Source organism: Salvia miltiorrhiza, chromosome 3 (genome assembly GCF_028751815.1).
Source record: "Salvia miltiorrhiza cultivar Shanhuang (shh) chromosome 3, IMPLAD_Smil_shh, whole genome shotgun sequence".
NCBI lineage: Eukaryota > Viridiplantae > Streptophyta > Magnoliopsida > Lamiales > Lamiaceae > Salvia > Salvia miltiorrhiza.
Genome location: NC_080389.1, coordinates 57,076,933 through 57,093,902, shown reverse-complemented (window position 1 = coordinate 57,093,902; position 16,970 = coordinate 57,076,933). Strand labels below are relative to the sequence as shown.

The window sequence follows — 16,970 nt, the reverse complement described above, 5'->3', positions numbered from 1 at the left end:
GTTTTTCGTAATCATCTCTTTATGTTTCGTGTGCAACTACATTTTTCTTCTCTTCAATCATTCTGATCCTTTTACTCAATACAACTTGATTGACATCGTAGAATTTTTCATTTATTTTAATGATTGGGCCCTGGGCCATGCCTGCCTGCCCGCCCGCCCTCAAGGCCCGCCCTGATTGAATTGGATCCCACTTTTGGTTTTTGTACCTATCAAGATTGACTTGATCAAACAAACAGTATTGTTTGTTTGTTACTTACTTTTCTTGTTGGTGGGTCATGTGGGGCTTGTGGAGGAGAAAATATTTTCATTGGCCAGAACTCTATAGAAGACTTATAATTAAGTCATTCAGTGCTCCGTTCCACGTTTCATGATCAAGATTGATGAAGTCATCTTAAATGCTATTAATATTTTGTACACAAATTATTTTGTACAATTGGTTGTATCATACAATATGATGATACAAGGAAGACATGTATATTAATGGCTGTGAGTAATCATCAACTGAGCATCTAGGAGGTTAGAGTCTACATGCACTGTCATATAATTAAAAGTATCATTTGCATGCATTAAAAATATCATTTGTAATATGTGGATTTGTTTGAGTGAAGTTAAGGAGAAAATATGGCGTTGCTTGTGAGTTTCGAACCAACTGAGCTAGATGCTCAACTAGTGATTATTTTCAACAATTCCGTCAAAAGTGAACCACTTTTACTATATTGGGCGTCCGCAAAGAGTATACCACTTTCCTTTTATAGAAATGGCCCCAACATCCACTTTAATCTTTTATCCTTACAAACACTCTTTATTTACAAAAACACCACCTCAAATTCAATCTCAATCACACATCTCATAAAGTGGTCAGACCATTTCTCCACTACATCAAAATTATCACCAATTTTATTAAATTCCGTGCCCAGCCAAAGTGGTCCACTTTTAACGGACGGAGGGAGTACTTCTCTGCATCATCGTGTTTTATGGTGCAACAAGTTGTACAAGATACTAGCTCGTATTTTTATTGGGTGCGAAAGCTTTTAATCTGTACAGTGGAGGTACCACCATATGAGGAGCTCATGTCATGCATGTTGTGCTATATGAAATACAACATCGATCTATATATAATTACCATTTTCCATTTAAAGTTTATACATCATCCATCGGCTCAGTGCTTATTACAAAAACAATCGACCTTGGTGTGCTAGCAAGATGCGTCGATATTAGGATTACCTGATAACTTTTTTTTTTTTTTTTTTTGATCGGGCAAAGTCATGTTAGATGTTAGTAATTAATTCCCCATCCACTCCAAGAACCACCTTATCTCTCCATTCACCAAATCCACCTTATATCTCCAATCTCCAATTCGCTCCCAAGAGGGATCGAACCCGGGTCACTTCACTTAAGTGAGGACCCGGTGGCCAGTGGGCTAAGCCCCCTGGTTGATTACCTGATAACTTAAAATTAATCTAGTTATATTACTACTAATTTATTTTATTTATTGGGTCTCCTACGATATAATTTACTAGCTTTCAACACTATATTAGGAGGGTTTTGACTTATATGTACAAGTATGCAGCAAACTTAAAAGGAAAAAAAATACACTACATATATAAGTATAGGAATAATAGCACGCGGAATGAAAATACAGTAATTATATGAATAAGAGTTGGTCTTGCATGCGGTTGACCGCATAGTATGCGGACGATTACCTTTAATAAGCATAAGATATACATTTGTATGCACAAATGTATACTTACGTAATAGGACAAGTTTTTTATGAATAAAAGTAACACTTATCGTAAATAAATGTAATAAATTTAGAAATATTACATTTTATTGTAACAATAGTTACTTTTTATACGACAATGATTACTCGACCAAATAGTTAAGAATAGAAGTATTAATGAGTGAAAATAACTAGGAATTGAAGTAAAAATTCTTATGAATAAAAATAAATATTATTGTGAAAAAATGTAAACTTTCAAATCGTTCGCATCATATGCGATTCATCGCACACGAGAATTTGCGTAGGAATAATTAGGAATTGTGGTAAACTCTATTTGAAGAAGACTCGGTCATCTCCGCGGAAAGTGGATGGGTACTTTTAATTCCTTTTGGAAGTCTCTCAATGATAACACACGGTGAAATTAAATATTCATATTGATTTGTTACTGTAGTGATTCTTTGCCATTATATTGGGGTTTATCTTATGGAAAAAGGGATTGTCCAATGAAAATGGAAATTCGCCATAAATGGAACAAGTGGAAAAAAAAAAAAGGAAATTCGCCATAAATGGAACAAGTGGAAAAAAAGGGGGGAGATTCTATTCATAGCCTTCAATTTACTCATTATAGCGCTTGATTTAAAAAATAATAAAAATAATTATAAAATTTACAATTTTGTCCTTATAACCCCCCAAATCACGTTTTAATAAATAATACTATAATTTAATCTAAATAAATATTTTTATTACTCTCATACCACCCACTTCAAAACCTGCAAAATCAAACTTTTTTAATCCATAGCCGTCGACTTCAAAACCTCCAACAAAGAAATATGGTACACAACTCACCAACTTCAAAACCTTCAACAAAGAAATATGATACGCAACTTTTATCGACCTAACTAGCAAGTAAGTATAATTGTTTGTGTTAATCGCTATTTTTTAGTATTTTATTTTAAAAATTGAATATATATATAAAAAGAAGAAAGAAAAAGAGAATAAGATGAAGATTTTTGTTTGATCCGTCGGCTCCCTCCATGGATTGACTCAATTTACTGTAACTTAATGGCGTTGGAATTTTACTTATAATAATTTTTTTCACTCTGAATACAGAAGTTTTTTTTTTATCAGAAAAAATAGATTTCATTCAGTAAAAGACCGGAACGGTTCTCCGGGTACCAGAGGTACCAAGAATACAGAACAGAATTGAAAATACAAGGGAAAGAGCAAAAGAAATAAACTTCCACCAGACCAACTCCACAAAGTAACACCAAAATCGGATTCCCCAATCTCCAAACCTCAGCTGAAACAAAAGCAAAAGAACGTATGATGTTCTTGATTAGGATCAGCCGCTGTAACCCAATCTTTAGCAATCCAAACCTCTAACAGCAACAAACCATCTTCGAAATTCTTGTTCCTGCGTTGATTGATTCAATTCCGTACGCCAAACCCATAATCTCGCCTTAATCTCTGCCATCATTCTTTCTTTATTCCAACTTTGTTGATTGAATATACAATTATTTCGCATCTTCCAAATGCTCCAAATCACACACAACCAAACATCAAGAAAGAAATCCACATCCTTCTTACTCCCCAAATTCACGAAAGCGTTGAAATGAGCCTTGGAATTAAAGTGAAAGACTGCTTGTTTACCTGTCCAATTTAAGATTTCTTTCCAGATTTCATCCGTTTTTTGGCAATGGAAAAAGAGATGCTCTATGGTTTCTTCTTTCAACTGGCATAGAGCGCATAAATCAGCCGGCGAATGTATCAACACTTGTCTCCTCCGCAGGTTGTCCACTGTTGCAATTCTACCTATAATAACCTTCCAAGCTGTGGCCCTGACCTTAGCTGGAGCTTGAGCTTTCCAGATCATGGACAACTCCTTTTGGACTCCGCAAACATTCGAAGAACTCCTGTTTTTAACGAATGTCTCGTAGGCTGTCTTGACAGAGAAGACACCATTTCCGGCTGCCTTCCATCTCCAAGCGTCCATTGTACCTGCATTCATCCTAATCTTGCTAACGCAACTCGTTAAAGCACAAATCTGTTCCATATCTCTCTCCCTCAAAATCCTTTCCCATTCGAATTTCCATTCCCAAGATCCTTCAATCCATTCCCCCATGCTACTAACAACACCCTCTTTATTGGAATTGAGACGAAAAAGTCTCGGATACAAATCAGCCAGAGATTTCTCCCCCGCCCAAATGTGAGTCCAAAACCTCACCGAATTCCCATCTCCAATTACTCGCTCAAGATTTTCTCTCACCCCTTTTCCACCCTCACCCCTACTCAGTCTCACCACTTTCCTCCACCAAGCCGACTTAATCAAATTGTTTCCCTCAGCCCTGAATCCATTTCCATCCCTCTCCAATTCCCCGTGGCAAGATTTGAACACCTTCACCCACAACAAATTTTTTTCTGTCAAAAATCTCCAGATCCATTTCGCCATAAGAGCCGAGTTAAAACCACCCAAATCTTTAAAATTAAGCCCCCCAAAATCCAGACCAACACAAAGCTGCTCCCATTTAACCCAATGAATCTTCCTCTCTCCTATTCCACCCCCCCACAAAAAACTACTCAGACAAGACCGCATCTCAGCTAACACACCTTTTGGAACAAGAGAAAATGAGAGATGATATACCGGAATGGACAAAAGAACTGATCGAATCAGGGTGATTCTACCAGCAAACGAAAACTTACGTTTTTCCCAGCTCTTGATTTTTCTCTTGATATTTTCCACCACGTATTGCCATTCTGATTTCCGAGAAAGTCTTGTCCCGATCATAATTCCCAAATATTTAGTGGGTAATCCACCCACTTTACATTTGAGAATGCCCGCCAGATCTTCACTTCTGAAATCTGGTATCCCGACTCCAATGAGACAGCTCTTGTCGAAATTCACTGTTAAACCCGAAAGTAGTTCAAAAAGCTTGAGAACATACTTTAAAGCTTTGACACTATCCACCTTATTTGTTAAGACGAACATAGTATCATCGGCATACTGAAGATGTGAAATTCGAATGTCTTCTTTCCCAATCTTAAACGCTTCTATCAAATTCTTTTGAACCGCTCTTTCCATCAGAAGGTTAAGGCCTTCAGCCACGATCAAGAAAAGGAACGGTGATAACGGATCGCCCTGTCTAAGACCTCTACCAAGATGGAATTCACCAGAGGGGCTGCCGTTGACAAGGACATTTGAAGATGCCGATGTGAGACATCCTTTTATCCATAATCTCCACATAACACTGAAATTCATCTTCTGTAGCATACTATCGAGAAATCCCCAATCCACAGTGTCATAGGCCTTTGCGAAATCTGCTTTGAAAAGGACCAGACCTTTTTTCTTCCTCTTACTATCATCAACAATTTCATTAAGGATAACAACTCCATCTAAAATATACCTCCCCTCGATAAAAGCACTCTGACAATCTGAAATAACACAATTGAGTACCTGTTTCATTCTGGCTGCCAAGACCTTCGCGATCACCTTATAGAGGCAGTTGATAAGGGAGATCGGCCTGTAATCCTTGAGATCTGTCGCGCCATCCTTCTTTGGGATAAGAACCACAAAAGAAGTATTGCATCCTCTTGCTATTTTCCCAAACTTGTGAAACTCTTTCATTAGTTTCCACAAGTCTTCTTTGATAATATCCCAACACCTTTTCATAAACTGGAAATTAAATCCGTCTGTTCCGGGACTTTTATCTCCATCACACTGCCACACCGCCGATTTGATCTCCTCTTCTGAAAAAGGAGCATCGAGGCCATCTCTGATGTTATCCGGGAGCTTCTTTTGGCCAAACTCATCTGGGAGGACCGGTCTTCTTCTGCAACTTTCCTGGAACTGAGTTTGGAAATGATTTCTAACGGCTTGTTTCACCACCCTCGGATCGTCCGACCAACTATCTTCCACCATAAGCCCTGAGATACCGTTGATGATTCTTCTAGACTTGATTGCTTGATGAAAAAATTTACTGTTAATATCTCCCTCCTTCGCCCATCTGCAGTTCGCCTTTTGAGCCAACAAACTATCTCCGTCTTTAAGGTGTGTCATCAACGAAGCTTCGGCCTCGCTTCTTTCAATAACTTCTTCCTCATCGAGCCCCAAAGCATCATCGATAAAGTCCCAATGTTGGATTTTATCCCTCAGCGAAGAAAGTTTCTCCTCAATTCTTCCAAACGAGGTTTTATTCCAAATCTTCAAGTCCTCTTTCAACCTTTTCAGTTTTTCTTTAAACACAAAGCAGCCCCAACCTGAAATACCTCCCTTATGCCATGAATCCTTGACAACCTTCTCTAAATCGGGGTGGTTTAACCACGCATTAACAAATCGAAACGGCTTTGGGCCCCAATCCACTGCCTTTGTCTCCATGATAATTGGACAATGATCTGAAACTGTTCTCGGCAATCCTCTCGCCGTGGTTTGACCCCAATTCGACATCCACTTTTCATTAACCAAAAAACGATCCAATTTTGATTTACAACCCCCTTGTGGTTGATACCACGTGAATGATCTCCCCTGTAGTCGAATATCTTCCAATATATTATCAGAAATGAAATTGTCGAACCCCTGTATTTCTCTCGCAGAAAAATGAGTCCCTCTGCCACACCTTTCTGAACTAATTCTAACAGAATTAAAATCACCAGCAACACAGATACAAGCATCTCTATTCTGATCAATAACAAGACTCACTTGATCCCACAGAATTTCTCTTTCAAAAAGACTCTGCGGAGCATAAATATTTATGAAACAACATCTCAAATTACCTGTAGACCATAGCCCATTAACGATCAGGGCACCCGGGATATCCCATTGGCTTGATGATGTAAACTTCCTTTTGTTCCAAATCGTGAGAATACCCCCAGATCTCCCAATTGCCTGACTTTGTGCAAAATCAAACTCGTCTCCACCCCACGTCGATTTCAAATCCAGCTCACTAATTTTCTCCATTTTTGTCTCCTGAAGAAGACATAGATCAACCTCAATCTTACGAATTAACTCCCTCACTTCTCGTTTCTTTACTGAACTCCCAAGACCACGGACATTGAAAGAGAGCACTTTCATTATTAACAATTTTCCTGAATCTCCTCAGCTCCAGATTTCGTAGATTTCCCAATGATCTGTTCCACCATTTCCGCATCATTGAGGTCGCTCGATAGACCGAGTTCCTTCCCAAAGTTCCAAATTTTGTTTCCCTCTTCGAAATCATTAGCATCTTCAGCTCTCTGCTTTTTTTCCGACTCGCTATCTGCCTTCGAATCTGCTTCTTCCTCGAATAGTTTACTATTCACAGCTGTGCTCACCGAGTTTGCTGTCTTCTTTCGGCTCTGTGTGGCTGTACCTCTTTTTGAATGAAAAAGAAAAAATCTATTCTTCCCAAATTTCATTGATAAATCGCCCCCTAATCTCTTTTTGTGAATTACATTTTTGTCGCTTCTTTTCCTCTGAGTGGTCAAGGCAAAGATTCCATCAGTGTTTTCCTTCTCCCGAGAAGAGATGTGGTGAGCAGTTTCGATCTCCTTATTCGGTGTCTCCATGCCTGTAGCGGGCTGAGCAGTTTCGATCTCCATACTTGGGCCAATTACCATTTTTTCTAAAATTGAATCAAGCCCATCTGATGACATAACATCCGCATCCTGCTTCTCATCCATGGGGTTCGAAGATGGGCCCTTACTCTCTGGGCTTAATTGTTTGGGTGAGGGCTGGATATGCGAGCCCACCATAATTGAAACCTCACTAGTGCGGTGGATGAGACAAGGAAAGGAGCTCTCACGTGAAGAATTTTCGCTTTTGTCTCCTACTTTAATATTTTCAGCTGTTTGAGAGGGACATGCGATCTCAGTATCCTTCTCGAGCACCGAAATTTCGGCTCCCCCATGAACAGAAGCCGTAGAATTTGCATGCGTTGACTCTTCACGTAATTCCCCTTCCTCAAGCGTCTGTGTCTGCCCACCATCCACGATCAATGCCTTGGCCGGAAACACTGTATTTTCCGGTACCCCTTCCTCTTCCGAATCCAGAAACTCCTCCTCAGTATCTTGCTCTTGACCATTTGGAATTGATGAATCCGGGCACCAAGGTTCCTGTAACTCTTCGATTTTTATCTTGAAATAAGCCCCATCGATTCTGCATTCAATGATCTTGTTTAACGAACCCAAACCAGTTGAAATTTGGATCATGGCCGTATCCAAGCGAGTTTTGTCCTTCGTGGTCTCATGGATTTTCAAAATCATTCCCAGCCTAGCGGTAACTGTATGAAAAAATCGAGAATTCCATGCCTGTAGCGGGATACCGTTCCATTTCGTCCAGATGATTCTCTGTGTAAAAACATCAACGTAGGACCACGGTCTAGTCCATTCAAACCAGAAACCCGACCACTCGTTTAAATCTTTCAATAGCTCTTGAACCGATCTCTGGTTATTGCTTTGTATAAGCACAAGATTCCCCCCCAATGGCGTCAAATTCAGCAATGATGAACACTCGCTGTTGATTTCTTCACCGTACTCTTCCAACAAAAATTCTGATTTAACAAAACCTGTATAAGATTGCTTCAGCCATTCTGTTTCATCTTTTGTTGATTGAAACTCAATGGTCTCATCTGCCGGGATAACTCCGGTATTCTTCTTTCCATCGAGCACTTCTGCGAATGACACTCCCGCCTTTCTCCAGCTTGTCTTAGGATTCTTCGCTTTTTTATTCTCCATGAACTCTGTCTTCTGCATCTTCTCTCCCTCCGAGTGTTCCACCATTGTTTTCTGTTTCTTCAAACTTGTTCTCTCGAACTTTGGAACATGAGCCCTAAGTTTGAAACTTCCCAGCCAAATGTTATTAAGATCAACAAGAATCTTATCAGACTCTGAATCCTTCTCAAATCTAACGAAACCAAACGGCTTTCCTTTCGAATCACGTTTCCTAGGACAAAACACATCAATCACCTTGCCAATCTTGCTAAAACTCTTTTTCAGTGTTTCCATCCATGTACCTGCCGGAAAGTTGGTGAAGAAAAAAGTGATTCCGATATCGTCCCATCCTTTTCCTTCTCGAATAACCGCGCTCTGTGATCTTGGGTTGAGCCTGCGATTAGGTAAGTATTGGTGCCTCGCCGGAGATCTCTCGGGTCTGTTCGGTCCCCCCCTATTTCTCCTAACCTCTCTCCACTCTCCACTCATGGCTTTTTTGGCTTAAGTAGCCTTTTAGTTAATGATTCTGAGGAATCAAAGAAACAGAAGTTTCAAATAAAATGAATACAGAAGTAAACCAATTAAAAGAAGACGAATTGGATTCTGAGGAATCAAAGAAACAGAAGTTTCAAATATAATCTCAAGAAACCTGAACATAAATTCAATAAAATACCAGCAACAATGGATATAAATTTGGAAAAAAATCACACTTTTTAGGATGTGGGCTAGATTTAGATCAGAGAGACGTTGCGCGATGTCTGCCTCCGGAATCTAATTCTAATCTAAATGATAATACAAATTCCGATGAAAGTTGTGGGTATGAGAATCCGAAAATGTAAAAATATGAATATAATTTAATTTAGGGATTACATGGGTAAAATTGTACATTTATTATTATATTTATTATTATATTAAATTGGGGGCTACAATGAGTAATTTGGGTGCTGTGTTTAGAATTACCCAAAAAAAAAAAAATGCTCTCATCGACCCAATTCAATAAGTCACAATGTCTGGACATGGATGATAAGAAACAAAAATAGTTCGTAATAAAAACAGGAGAGTGAAAGTAATTTTTTGAAGATATATTGTTAAAAAAAGGAAAAAAATTTAAAATATTTTTTTAAATGAGATAAAAGATAACTATTTGTGAGCCCAATTACATACAATGTATAAAATGAGTTATGTGAGATTATTTGTTATATATTAATTTTTCATTTTAGAAAGTGATATATTAAAATGAGACTTTCAGATAAAAGAATGTAGCATATTAAATTGAGACGAAATGAATATATTGAAATGGAGAATTTTGTGGGACGTATTTTTTTTTTATAATTTTTCATTTACGATAAAATTTTAAATATAGTCGTTGTAGAATAATAAACTTCTTCACGTTAATTGTTTTTTATCCGGCTTGATTTTCCACACTTTTGGTTGCCATCTAGATTTTTTGGTGACAGAAAAATTAGTTCGAGATGAATTTCAAAATAAATCGATTTGAACTTTAAAAAACGATATTTTACCTGTTAAGCAAACACGCTTTTCGATGCATCCGCTCAGTTACTCAGGGTTCATCTATTTTTACGAATATTCAAAATTTGTTCAATTTTGTGAGAAATTAGCCACACTTTAAATATTGATTATAATTGTACACAATATTTTATTCCATTCCTAATTAGTAAATTTAGATTGGGTCCACTGTAATAAAACTGGCCAAGCCTTTCAAATTTCTTTATTTAATATTGTTAATTTAGGATTTTCTCATAACCTGTTTTCTTTCTTTTCAAAAATCATGAATTACAGTTAATAATAAAATATTCAATTAATATTTCTAATATTGGTAATGACACCGCAGGCAGAAGGTCCGCAGGGAGGGTTAGCAGCAACACAGATTTCAAACAAATATTGGACCACTGAGAGCGTCAAGAGAGATGAAGGCGTAAGGCGGGGGGCCATGCTTGATGCTTCTTCTTCTTCTTGGCGAATCGATCATTTTTATACTGTTAAATCTATCATTTTACTCTAGTTTCTCTAATATCCACCCTTAACCTACCATGTATTTGGTGTGCTTGCAGAGACCGACACATGGGCGTTGGTCACTGATTTGCTAGCGGTCGCGGTTGATATGTTAATTAGTGGTGAGTTATTAAGTTTTGTTGTAGTTACTCACTTAAGCTATGATCTGTATAAGTTTTTCCTTCTGAAGAGTATCAATTAATCTATTTATGTACTTACATATATGTTTTGTTTTATTAGTTGGGGAAGGGGAATGAAGATCCAACTCTAATCTTTCACCATTAGTTGAGTGACTCGGAGTTCAGGAAGGTACTCTGAACTCTGAAAGGGAAGTCTGAGCACGAGGTGTGCTTAGCAGGGAAATCCTACGCGAGTTGTGTAGGTGCTGAAATCCTACGCGAGGTGTGTAGGTGGGGAAACCCTACGCGAGGTGTGTAGGTGCTGAAGATAGTTTATCTTCAGTTTACGGTTTGCAGTGCACCAGGCAAGCACTTGCGGAGTGGATTGTTGGTCTGATCAACCAGTCGTGGATGTAGGAAAGAGTTTTTCCGAACCACGTAAAAGTCTCTGTGTTATTTACAGCTTTCAGTTTTACTTTCATAACTGTGCTATTTCAATTGATAAAACTGAACACTTCATCCATGCAGCGTGGTGGGCATAGGAGAAGTACAGATCAAACTCAATGGATCTGTATGGAAATTGAAGGACGTGAGACACATTCCAGAGTTGAGGAAGAACTTGATCTCCGTCAAGCAATTGTCAAGAGAAGGATGTGATACACACTTCTCAGGTGATTATTGAAAAATCACTAAGGGTGCAATGATTCTTGCACGTGGCAAGGATACTGGCAGCCTATACACAACGATGAATGCGTGTGTGACAATTGCAGTTGCTGATAGCAAGAAGAATGCAAATTTGTGGCACCAAAGACTTGGGCACATGAGCCAGAAAGGGCTCAAGTATATGCATTCGAAAGGGAAACTACCAGAGCTTCAGTATGTTGATATAGACTTTTGCGAAAGTTGTATCTTCGGGAAGCAGAAGAGGGTGAGTTTCAATACCAGTGGTAGAACTCCGAAGCAAGTAAAGCTTGAGTTAGTCCACACAGATGTTTGGGGCCCAGCAGCAGTTTCATCCATTGGCGGAAAGTCTTACTTTGTGACTTTCATCGATGACCACTCGAGAAAGGTGTGGGTTTACTTCTTGAGACACAAGTCAGAGGTGTTTGAGGCGTTCAAGAAGTGGAAGGCCATGGTGGAGAATGAAACTGGCTTACGGATAAAGAAGTTGAGATCCGATAATGGTGGAGAATACGAAGATATGGCGTTCAAGAAATTTTGTTATCAGGACGGCATCAAGTTAGAAAGGACATTGCCAGGGACACCACAACAAAATGGAGTTGCAGAACGCATGAACCGGACGTTGACAGAAAGAGCTAGGAGCATGAGGATACATGCAGGACTGCCAACACAATTTTGGGCAGAAGCTGTCAACACAGCGGCGTATCTCGTTAACCATGGGCCATCTGTACCATTGGAGTACAGAATACCTGAGGAAGTTTGGAGCGGCAAAGAAATTAAACTTTCTCACTTGAAATTATTTGGTTGTGTCGCGTATGTACACATTAGTGATAATGCCAGGAGTAAGCTCGACTCCAAATCACTAAAATGTACTTTCATTGGATATGGTGGAGATGAGTTCGGGTACCGTTTTTGGGATGACAAAAATAGGAAGGTCATTCGAAGCAGGAATGTCATATCCAATGAAAATGTGATGTACAAGGACAGAAATGCAGTGCAGTCCACCGACACAACAAGTGACGATCCAACATATGTTGATCCAGATGATACTGCAGAGTGCAGTACATCAAAGCAAACAGATGAAGGTTTGCAGACGGAGGAGCCCAACTCTGAGGCTGATCCACCACAGTCTCCAGTTCCAGCTCCAACTCCTATACCCAGGAGGTCATCTCGACCTCATGTTCCAAACAGGAAGTACATGAATCACATGTTACTGACCGATGCTGGTGAACCTGAATTCTATGAAGAAGCATGTCAAGTCGGAGATTCTGTCAAGTGGGAGCTTGCAATGAAAGAAGAGATAAAATCTCTTATCTCTAATATGACGTGGGAACTAGTTGAGTTGCCCAAATGAAAGAAAGCTCTACACAACAAATGGGTGTACAGAATCAAAGAAGAGCATGATGGTTCAAAGCGATATAAGGCAAGATTGGTAGTCAAAGGTTTCCAACAGGAAGAAGGAATTGACTACACAGATATCTTTGCTCCGGTTGTAAAGCTGACAACAATCCGATCGGTCCTGAGTATTGTTGCAACGGAGGACTTGCATCTAGAGCAGTTAGACGTGAAAACTGCTTTCCTCAATGGTGACTTAGAGGAGAAAATATACATGCAACAACCAGATGGATTCTCTGTCAAAGGAAATGAGAAGCTGGTGTGCAAGTTGAAAATGAGTTTGTATGGCTTGAAGCAGGCTCCGAAGCAATGGTACAAAAAGTTTGATGGATTCATGCAGAAAAATGGCTACATGAAGTGTAATGCTGACCATTGTTGTTACTTCAAGAGGTTCGAGTCCAGCTATATCATCTTGCTACTTTATGTTGATGACATGTTAGTAGCCGGCTCATACTTAAACGAAATCAAGAAGTTGAAAAGGCAGCTTTCAGCGGAGTTCGAGATGAAGGACTTAGGAGAAGCAAAGCAAATTCTCGGGATGAGAATTTACAGAGACAAGCAAAAAGGTGTTTTGCAGTTGTCTCAGGCCAAATATACATCAATCGAATCTTGCAAAGATTCAACATGAGCAGTGCTAAGCCGGTTAGCTCAGCATTAGCTAACCATTTCCGCCTATCCAAAGAGCACTCTCCAAAGACTAAGGAGGAAAGACACTTCATGGCTAAAATTCCTTACGCCTCAGCCATTGGAAGTCTGATGTATGCCATGGTCTGTACTAGACCAGATATCGCTCATGCAGTGGGAGTTGTGAGCAGATTTATGGCAAATCCAGGAAAGCAGCATTGGGAAGCAGTAAAGTGGATATTGAGATATCTACGTGGATCTACTGATAGATGCTTATGCTTTCGACGAGGTGATGTAGCACTACAAGGTTTTGTAGATGCAGATTTTGCCGGTGAGGTAGATCGCAGGAGAAGCACTACCGGTTATGTCTTTACAGTTAGCACGACTGCTGTTAGTTGGATCTCGCAGATACAAAAGATTGTTGCTTTATCCACTACAGAAGCAGAGTACGTGGCAATCACCGAGGCTAGCAAAGAAATGATCTGGTTACAAGGGTTGTTGGCAGAATTGGGTGTTGATCAGACGAAGAATGTCTTGTACAACGATAGTCAGAGTGCGATACATCTGGCAAGGATTCAGCATTTCATTCTAGAACGAAGCATATTGGACTTCGTTATCATTTCATCAGATCTCTGTTGGAGGATGAGGTGTTAATACTAGAAAAGATCCAAGGAGCTCAAAATCCAGCCGACATGCTTACAAAGGCAGTAACCATTGATAAATTGAAGTTGTGCTCAGCTTCAATTGGTTTGCTAGAATAACAAAGACAAAAAGGCTGCTGCGTTGATCAAGGTGTGAAGACAGATTGAAATCAGTCTTCAAGTGGGAGATTGTTGGTCAAAAGTTGCGGCCATTCAAAAATGGCAGCAATGTTTCTTCAACATTTGCTGCCACCAACCACCTCAACCTCTCTATAAATTAAGCCTCGCAGCAGCATTGCAAGACACACCAAAAACTACCAAAGCAGAAATATTTCTTTCTGCTAGAGAGATAGAGAAAAAATCTTGTGAGAGAGAACTTCAGTGTTGAAGTTATACACGAGTGATAAAAGTGAGTTGAGAGATAGCCTCTGCGTAGGCAAGATACAAAATACAGTGTGGTATTTTTTGTACTCCTCCTTTTGAGATTTTCTAATATATTGGTGTGGGTCCGTGGACGTAGGCAATTTGGCCGAACCACGTTAAAAATATCGGTGTCATTTTTTTGTCGTTTCATATCGGTCGATATCTAAAATATTGCGTCACACTAGATCCAGGGCAGAATTAGTTGCGTCTAATTACCCATCAACCACACTAGATAATAGGGGTGGAAAATCGGGTACCCGCGGGTACCCTACCCGCAAAATGCGGGTACCCGCGGGACGAAAACTGCCGAAAACGGCACCCTCACCCGACCCTCTTCCCCGATGCGGGTACCCGAATACCCGCAGCGGATACCCGCTGCGGGTATGAGGGTACCCTCACAGTCCCGCGATTTTTTTTTAATTATAATTTTGCGGGTTTTTGGTCCCTGGAGGGTATTTCGTCCCGCGAGAGGGTATTTCGTCCCGCGAGAGGGTATTTTGTCCCGCATTTCACAAAAAAAATTGAAAATATCCTTTCCATTTCATCGATTATCCATAAAACCTGTGACGAATAAAATTCCTAATATTATTAAATAAAATTATTTAATTTTATTTTTAAATTTTGGTTAATTGGTTTAATTCCTAATATTATTAAATAAAATTGGTTTAATTCCTAATATTATTAAATAAAATTCCTAATATTATTGGTTTAATTCATAATATTTATTGGTTTAATTCCTAATATTTATTGGTTTAATTCCTAATTGATTTAATTCCTAATATTATTAAATAAAATTCCTAATATTTATTGGTTTAATTCCTAATATTATTGGTTTAATTTCTAATATTTATTGGTTTAATTCCTAATATTTATTGGTTTAATTCCTAATAAATTTGGTTTAATTCCTAATATTTAATTTTGGTTAATTGGTTTAATTCCTAATATTATTAAATAAAATTATTTAATTTTATTTTTTAAATATTTGTTGCGGGTATGCGGGTACCCGCGGGTACCCTCTACCCGCGATTTTTGAGGATGCGATACCCGCACCCGACCCTCCACCCGAATTTTGCGGGTATCGGGTACCCGATACCCGCGCGGGTATCGGGACGGGTGAGGGTATACCCGATACCCGCAACCCGATTTTCCATCCCTACTAGATAAGGGCATGCAATGATTAACTTTGGTGCAGAGATGATGATGCCTGCGATGACATCGAAAAAGAAACTGATCACAATTCCTCAGTTTTGAAAATGATCAAATATTAGCCTAGTAGTATCCCTCATCTATGTAATGGTGAAAGATTAGAGTTGGATCTTCATTCCCCTTCCCCAACTAATAAAACAAAACATATATGTAAGTACATAAATAGATTAATTGATACTCTTCAGAAGGAAAAACTTATACAGATCATAGCTTAAGTGAGTAACTACAACAAAACTTAATAACTCACCACTAATTAACATATCAACCGCGACCGCTAGCAAATATTAGAAATATTAGAAATATTAATTGAATATTTTATTATTAACATATCATTACCAATATTAGAAATATTAGAAATATTAATTGAATATTTTATTATTAACTGTAATTCATGATTTTTGAAAAGAAAGAAAACAGGTTATGAGAAAATCCTAAATTAACAATATTAAATAAAGAAATTTGAAAGGCTTGGCCAGTTTTATTACAGTGGACCCAATCTAAATTTACTAATTAGGAATGGAATAAAATATTGTGTACAATTATAATCAATATTTAAAGTGTGGCTAATTTCTCACAAAATTGAACAAATTTTGAATATTCGTAAAAATAGATGAACCCTGAGTAACTGAGCGGATGCATCGAAAAGCGTGTTTGCTTAACAGGTAAAATATCATTTTTTAAAGTTCAAATCGATTTATTTTGAAATTCATCTCGAACTAATTTTTCTGTCACCAAAAAATCTAGATGGCAACCAAAAGTGTGGAAAATCAAGCCGGATAAAAAACAATTAACGTGAAGAAGTTTATTATTCTACAACGACTATATTTAAAATTTTATCGTAAATGAAAAATTATAAAAAAAAAATACGTCCCACAAAATTCTCCATTTTAATAGATCACTTTCTAAAATGAAAAAATTAATATATAACAAATAATCTCACATAACACATTTTATACATTATATGTAATTGTGGCTCACACATAGTTATCTTTTATCTCATTTAAAAAAATATTTTAAATTTTTTTCCTTTTTTTTAACAGTATATCTTCAAAAAACTACTTTCACTCTCCTATTTTAACACGGAAAATTCCATCGTTAATTGTGATATTTTTTTTGTAGTACAAGTATCAATAACATTTCGCTTCCTATTGAATTGGAATGTGATAATTAATGAAGACCTCACAAGTCTTGTTTGGCGTCTGGTTTGAAGACTTAATCATGTCCACCCAATTATACATACAATGCTACATCATATATATATCTCCTCCAAAAAGACTAGACTAATTATGCTGCAAAATCAGTTGACTAAACCATGATCACTCAAAACCCCATCTTCCTCACCACTACATCTCTCTTTATTGAAGTGTCCCACATTGGATTGGAGATAGTGGCATGAGCTACTTTATATGGTGAGGCAACCATTTCCTTTATAAGGCCTTTTAAGGGAGGAATGAGCTCAATATCCAT

At 38.3% G+C, this 16,970-nt stretch overlaps 1 pseudogene; it reads left to right on the top strand.

Annotated features, from left to right (window-relative positions):
- The first annotated feature begins 10,246 nt into the window (after positions 1-10,246).
- Positions 10,247-16,970, top strand: part of LOC131014648 (rust resistance kinase Lr10-like) — a 41,748-nt pseudogene continuing 35,024 nt past the window's right edge.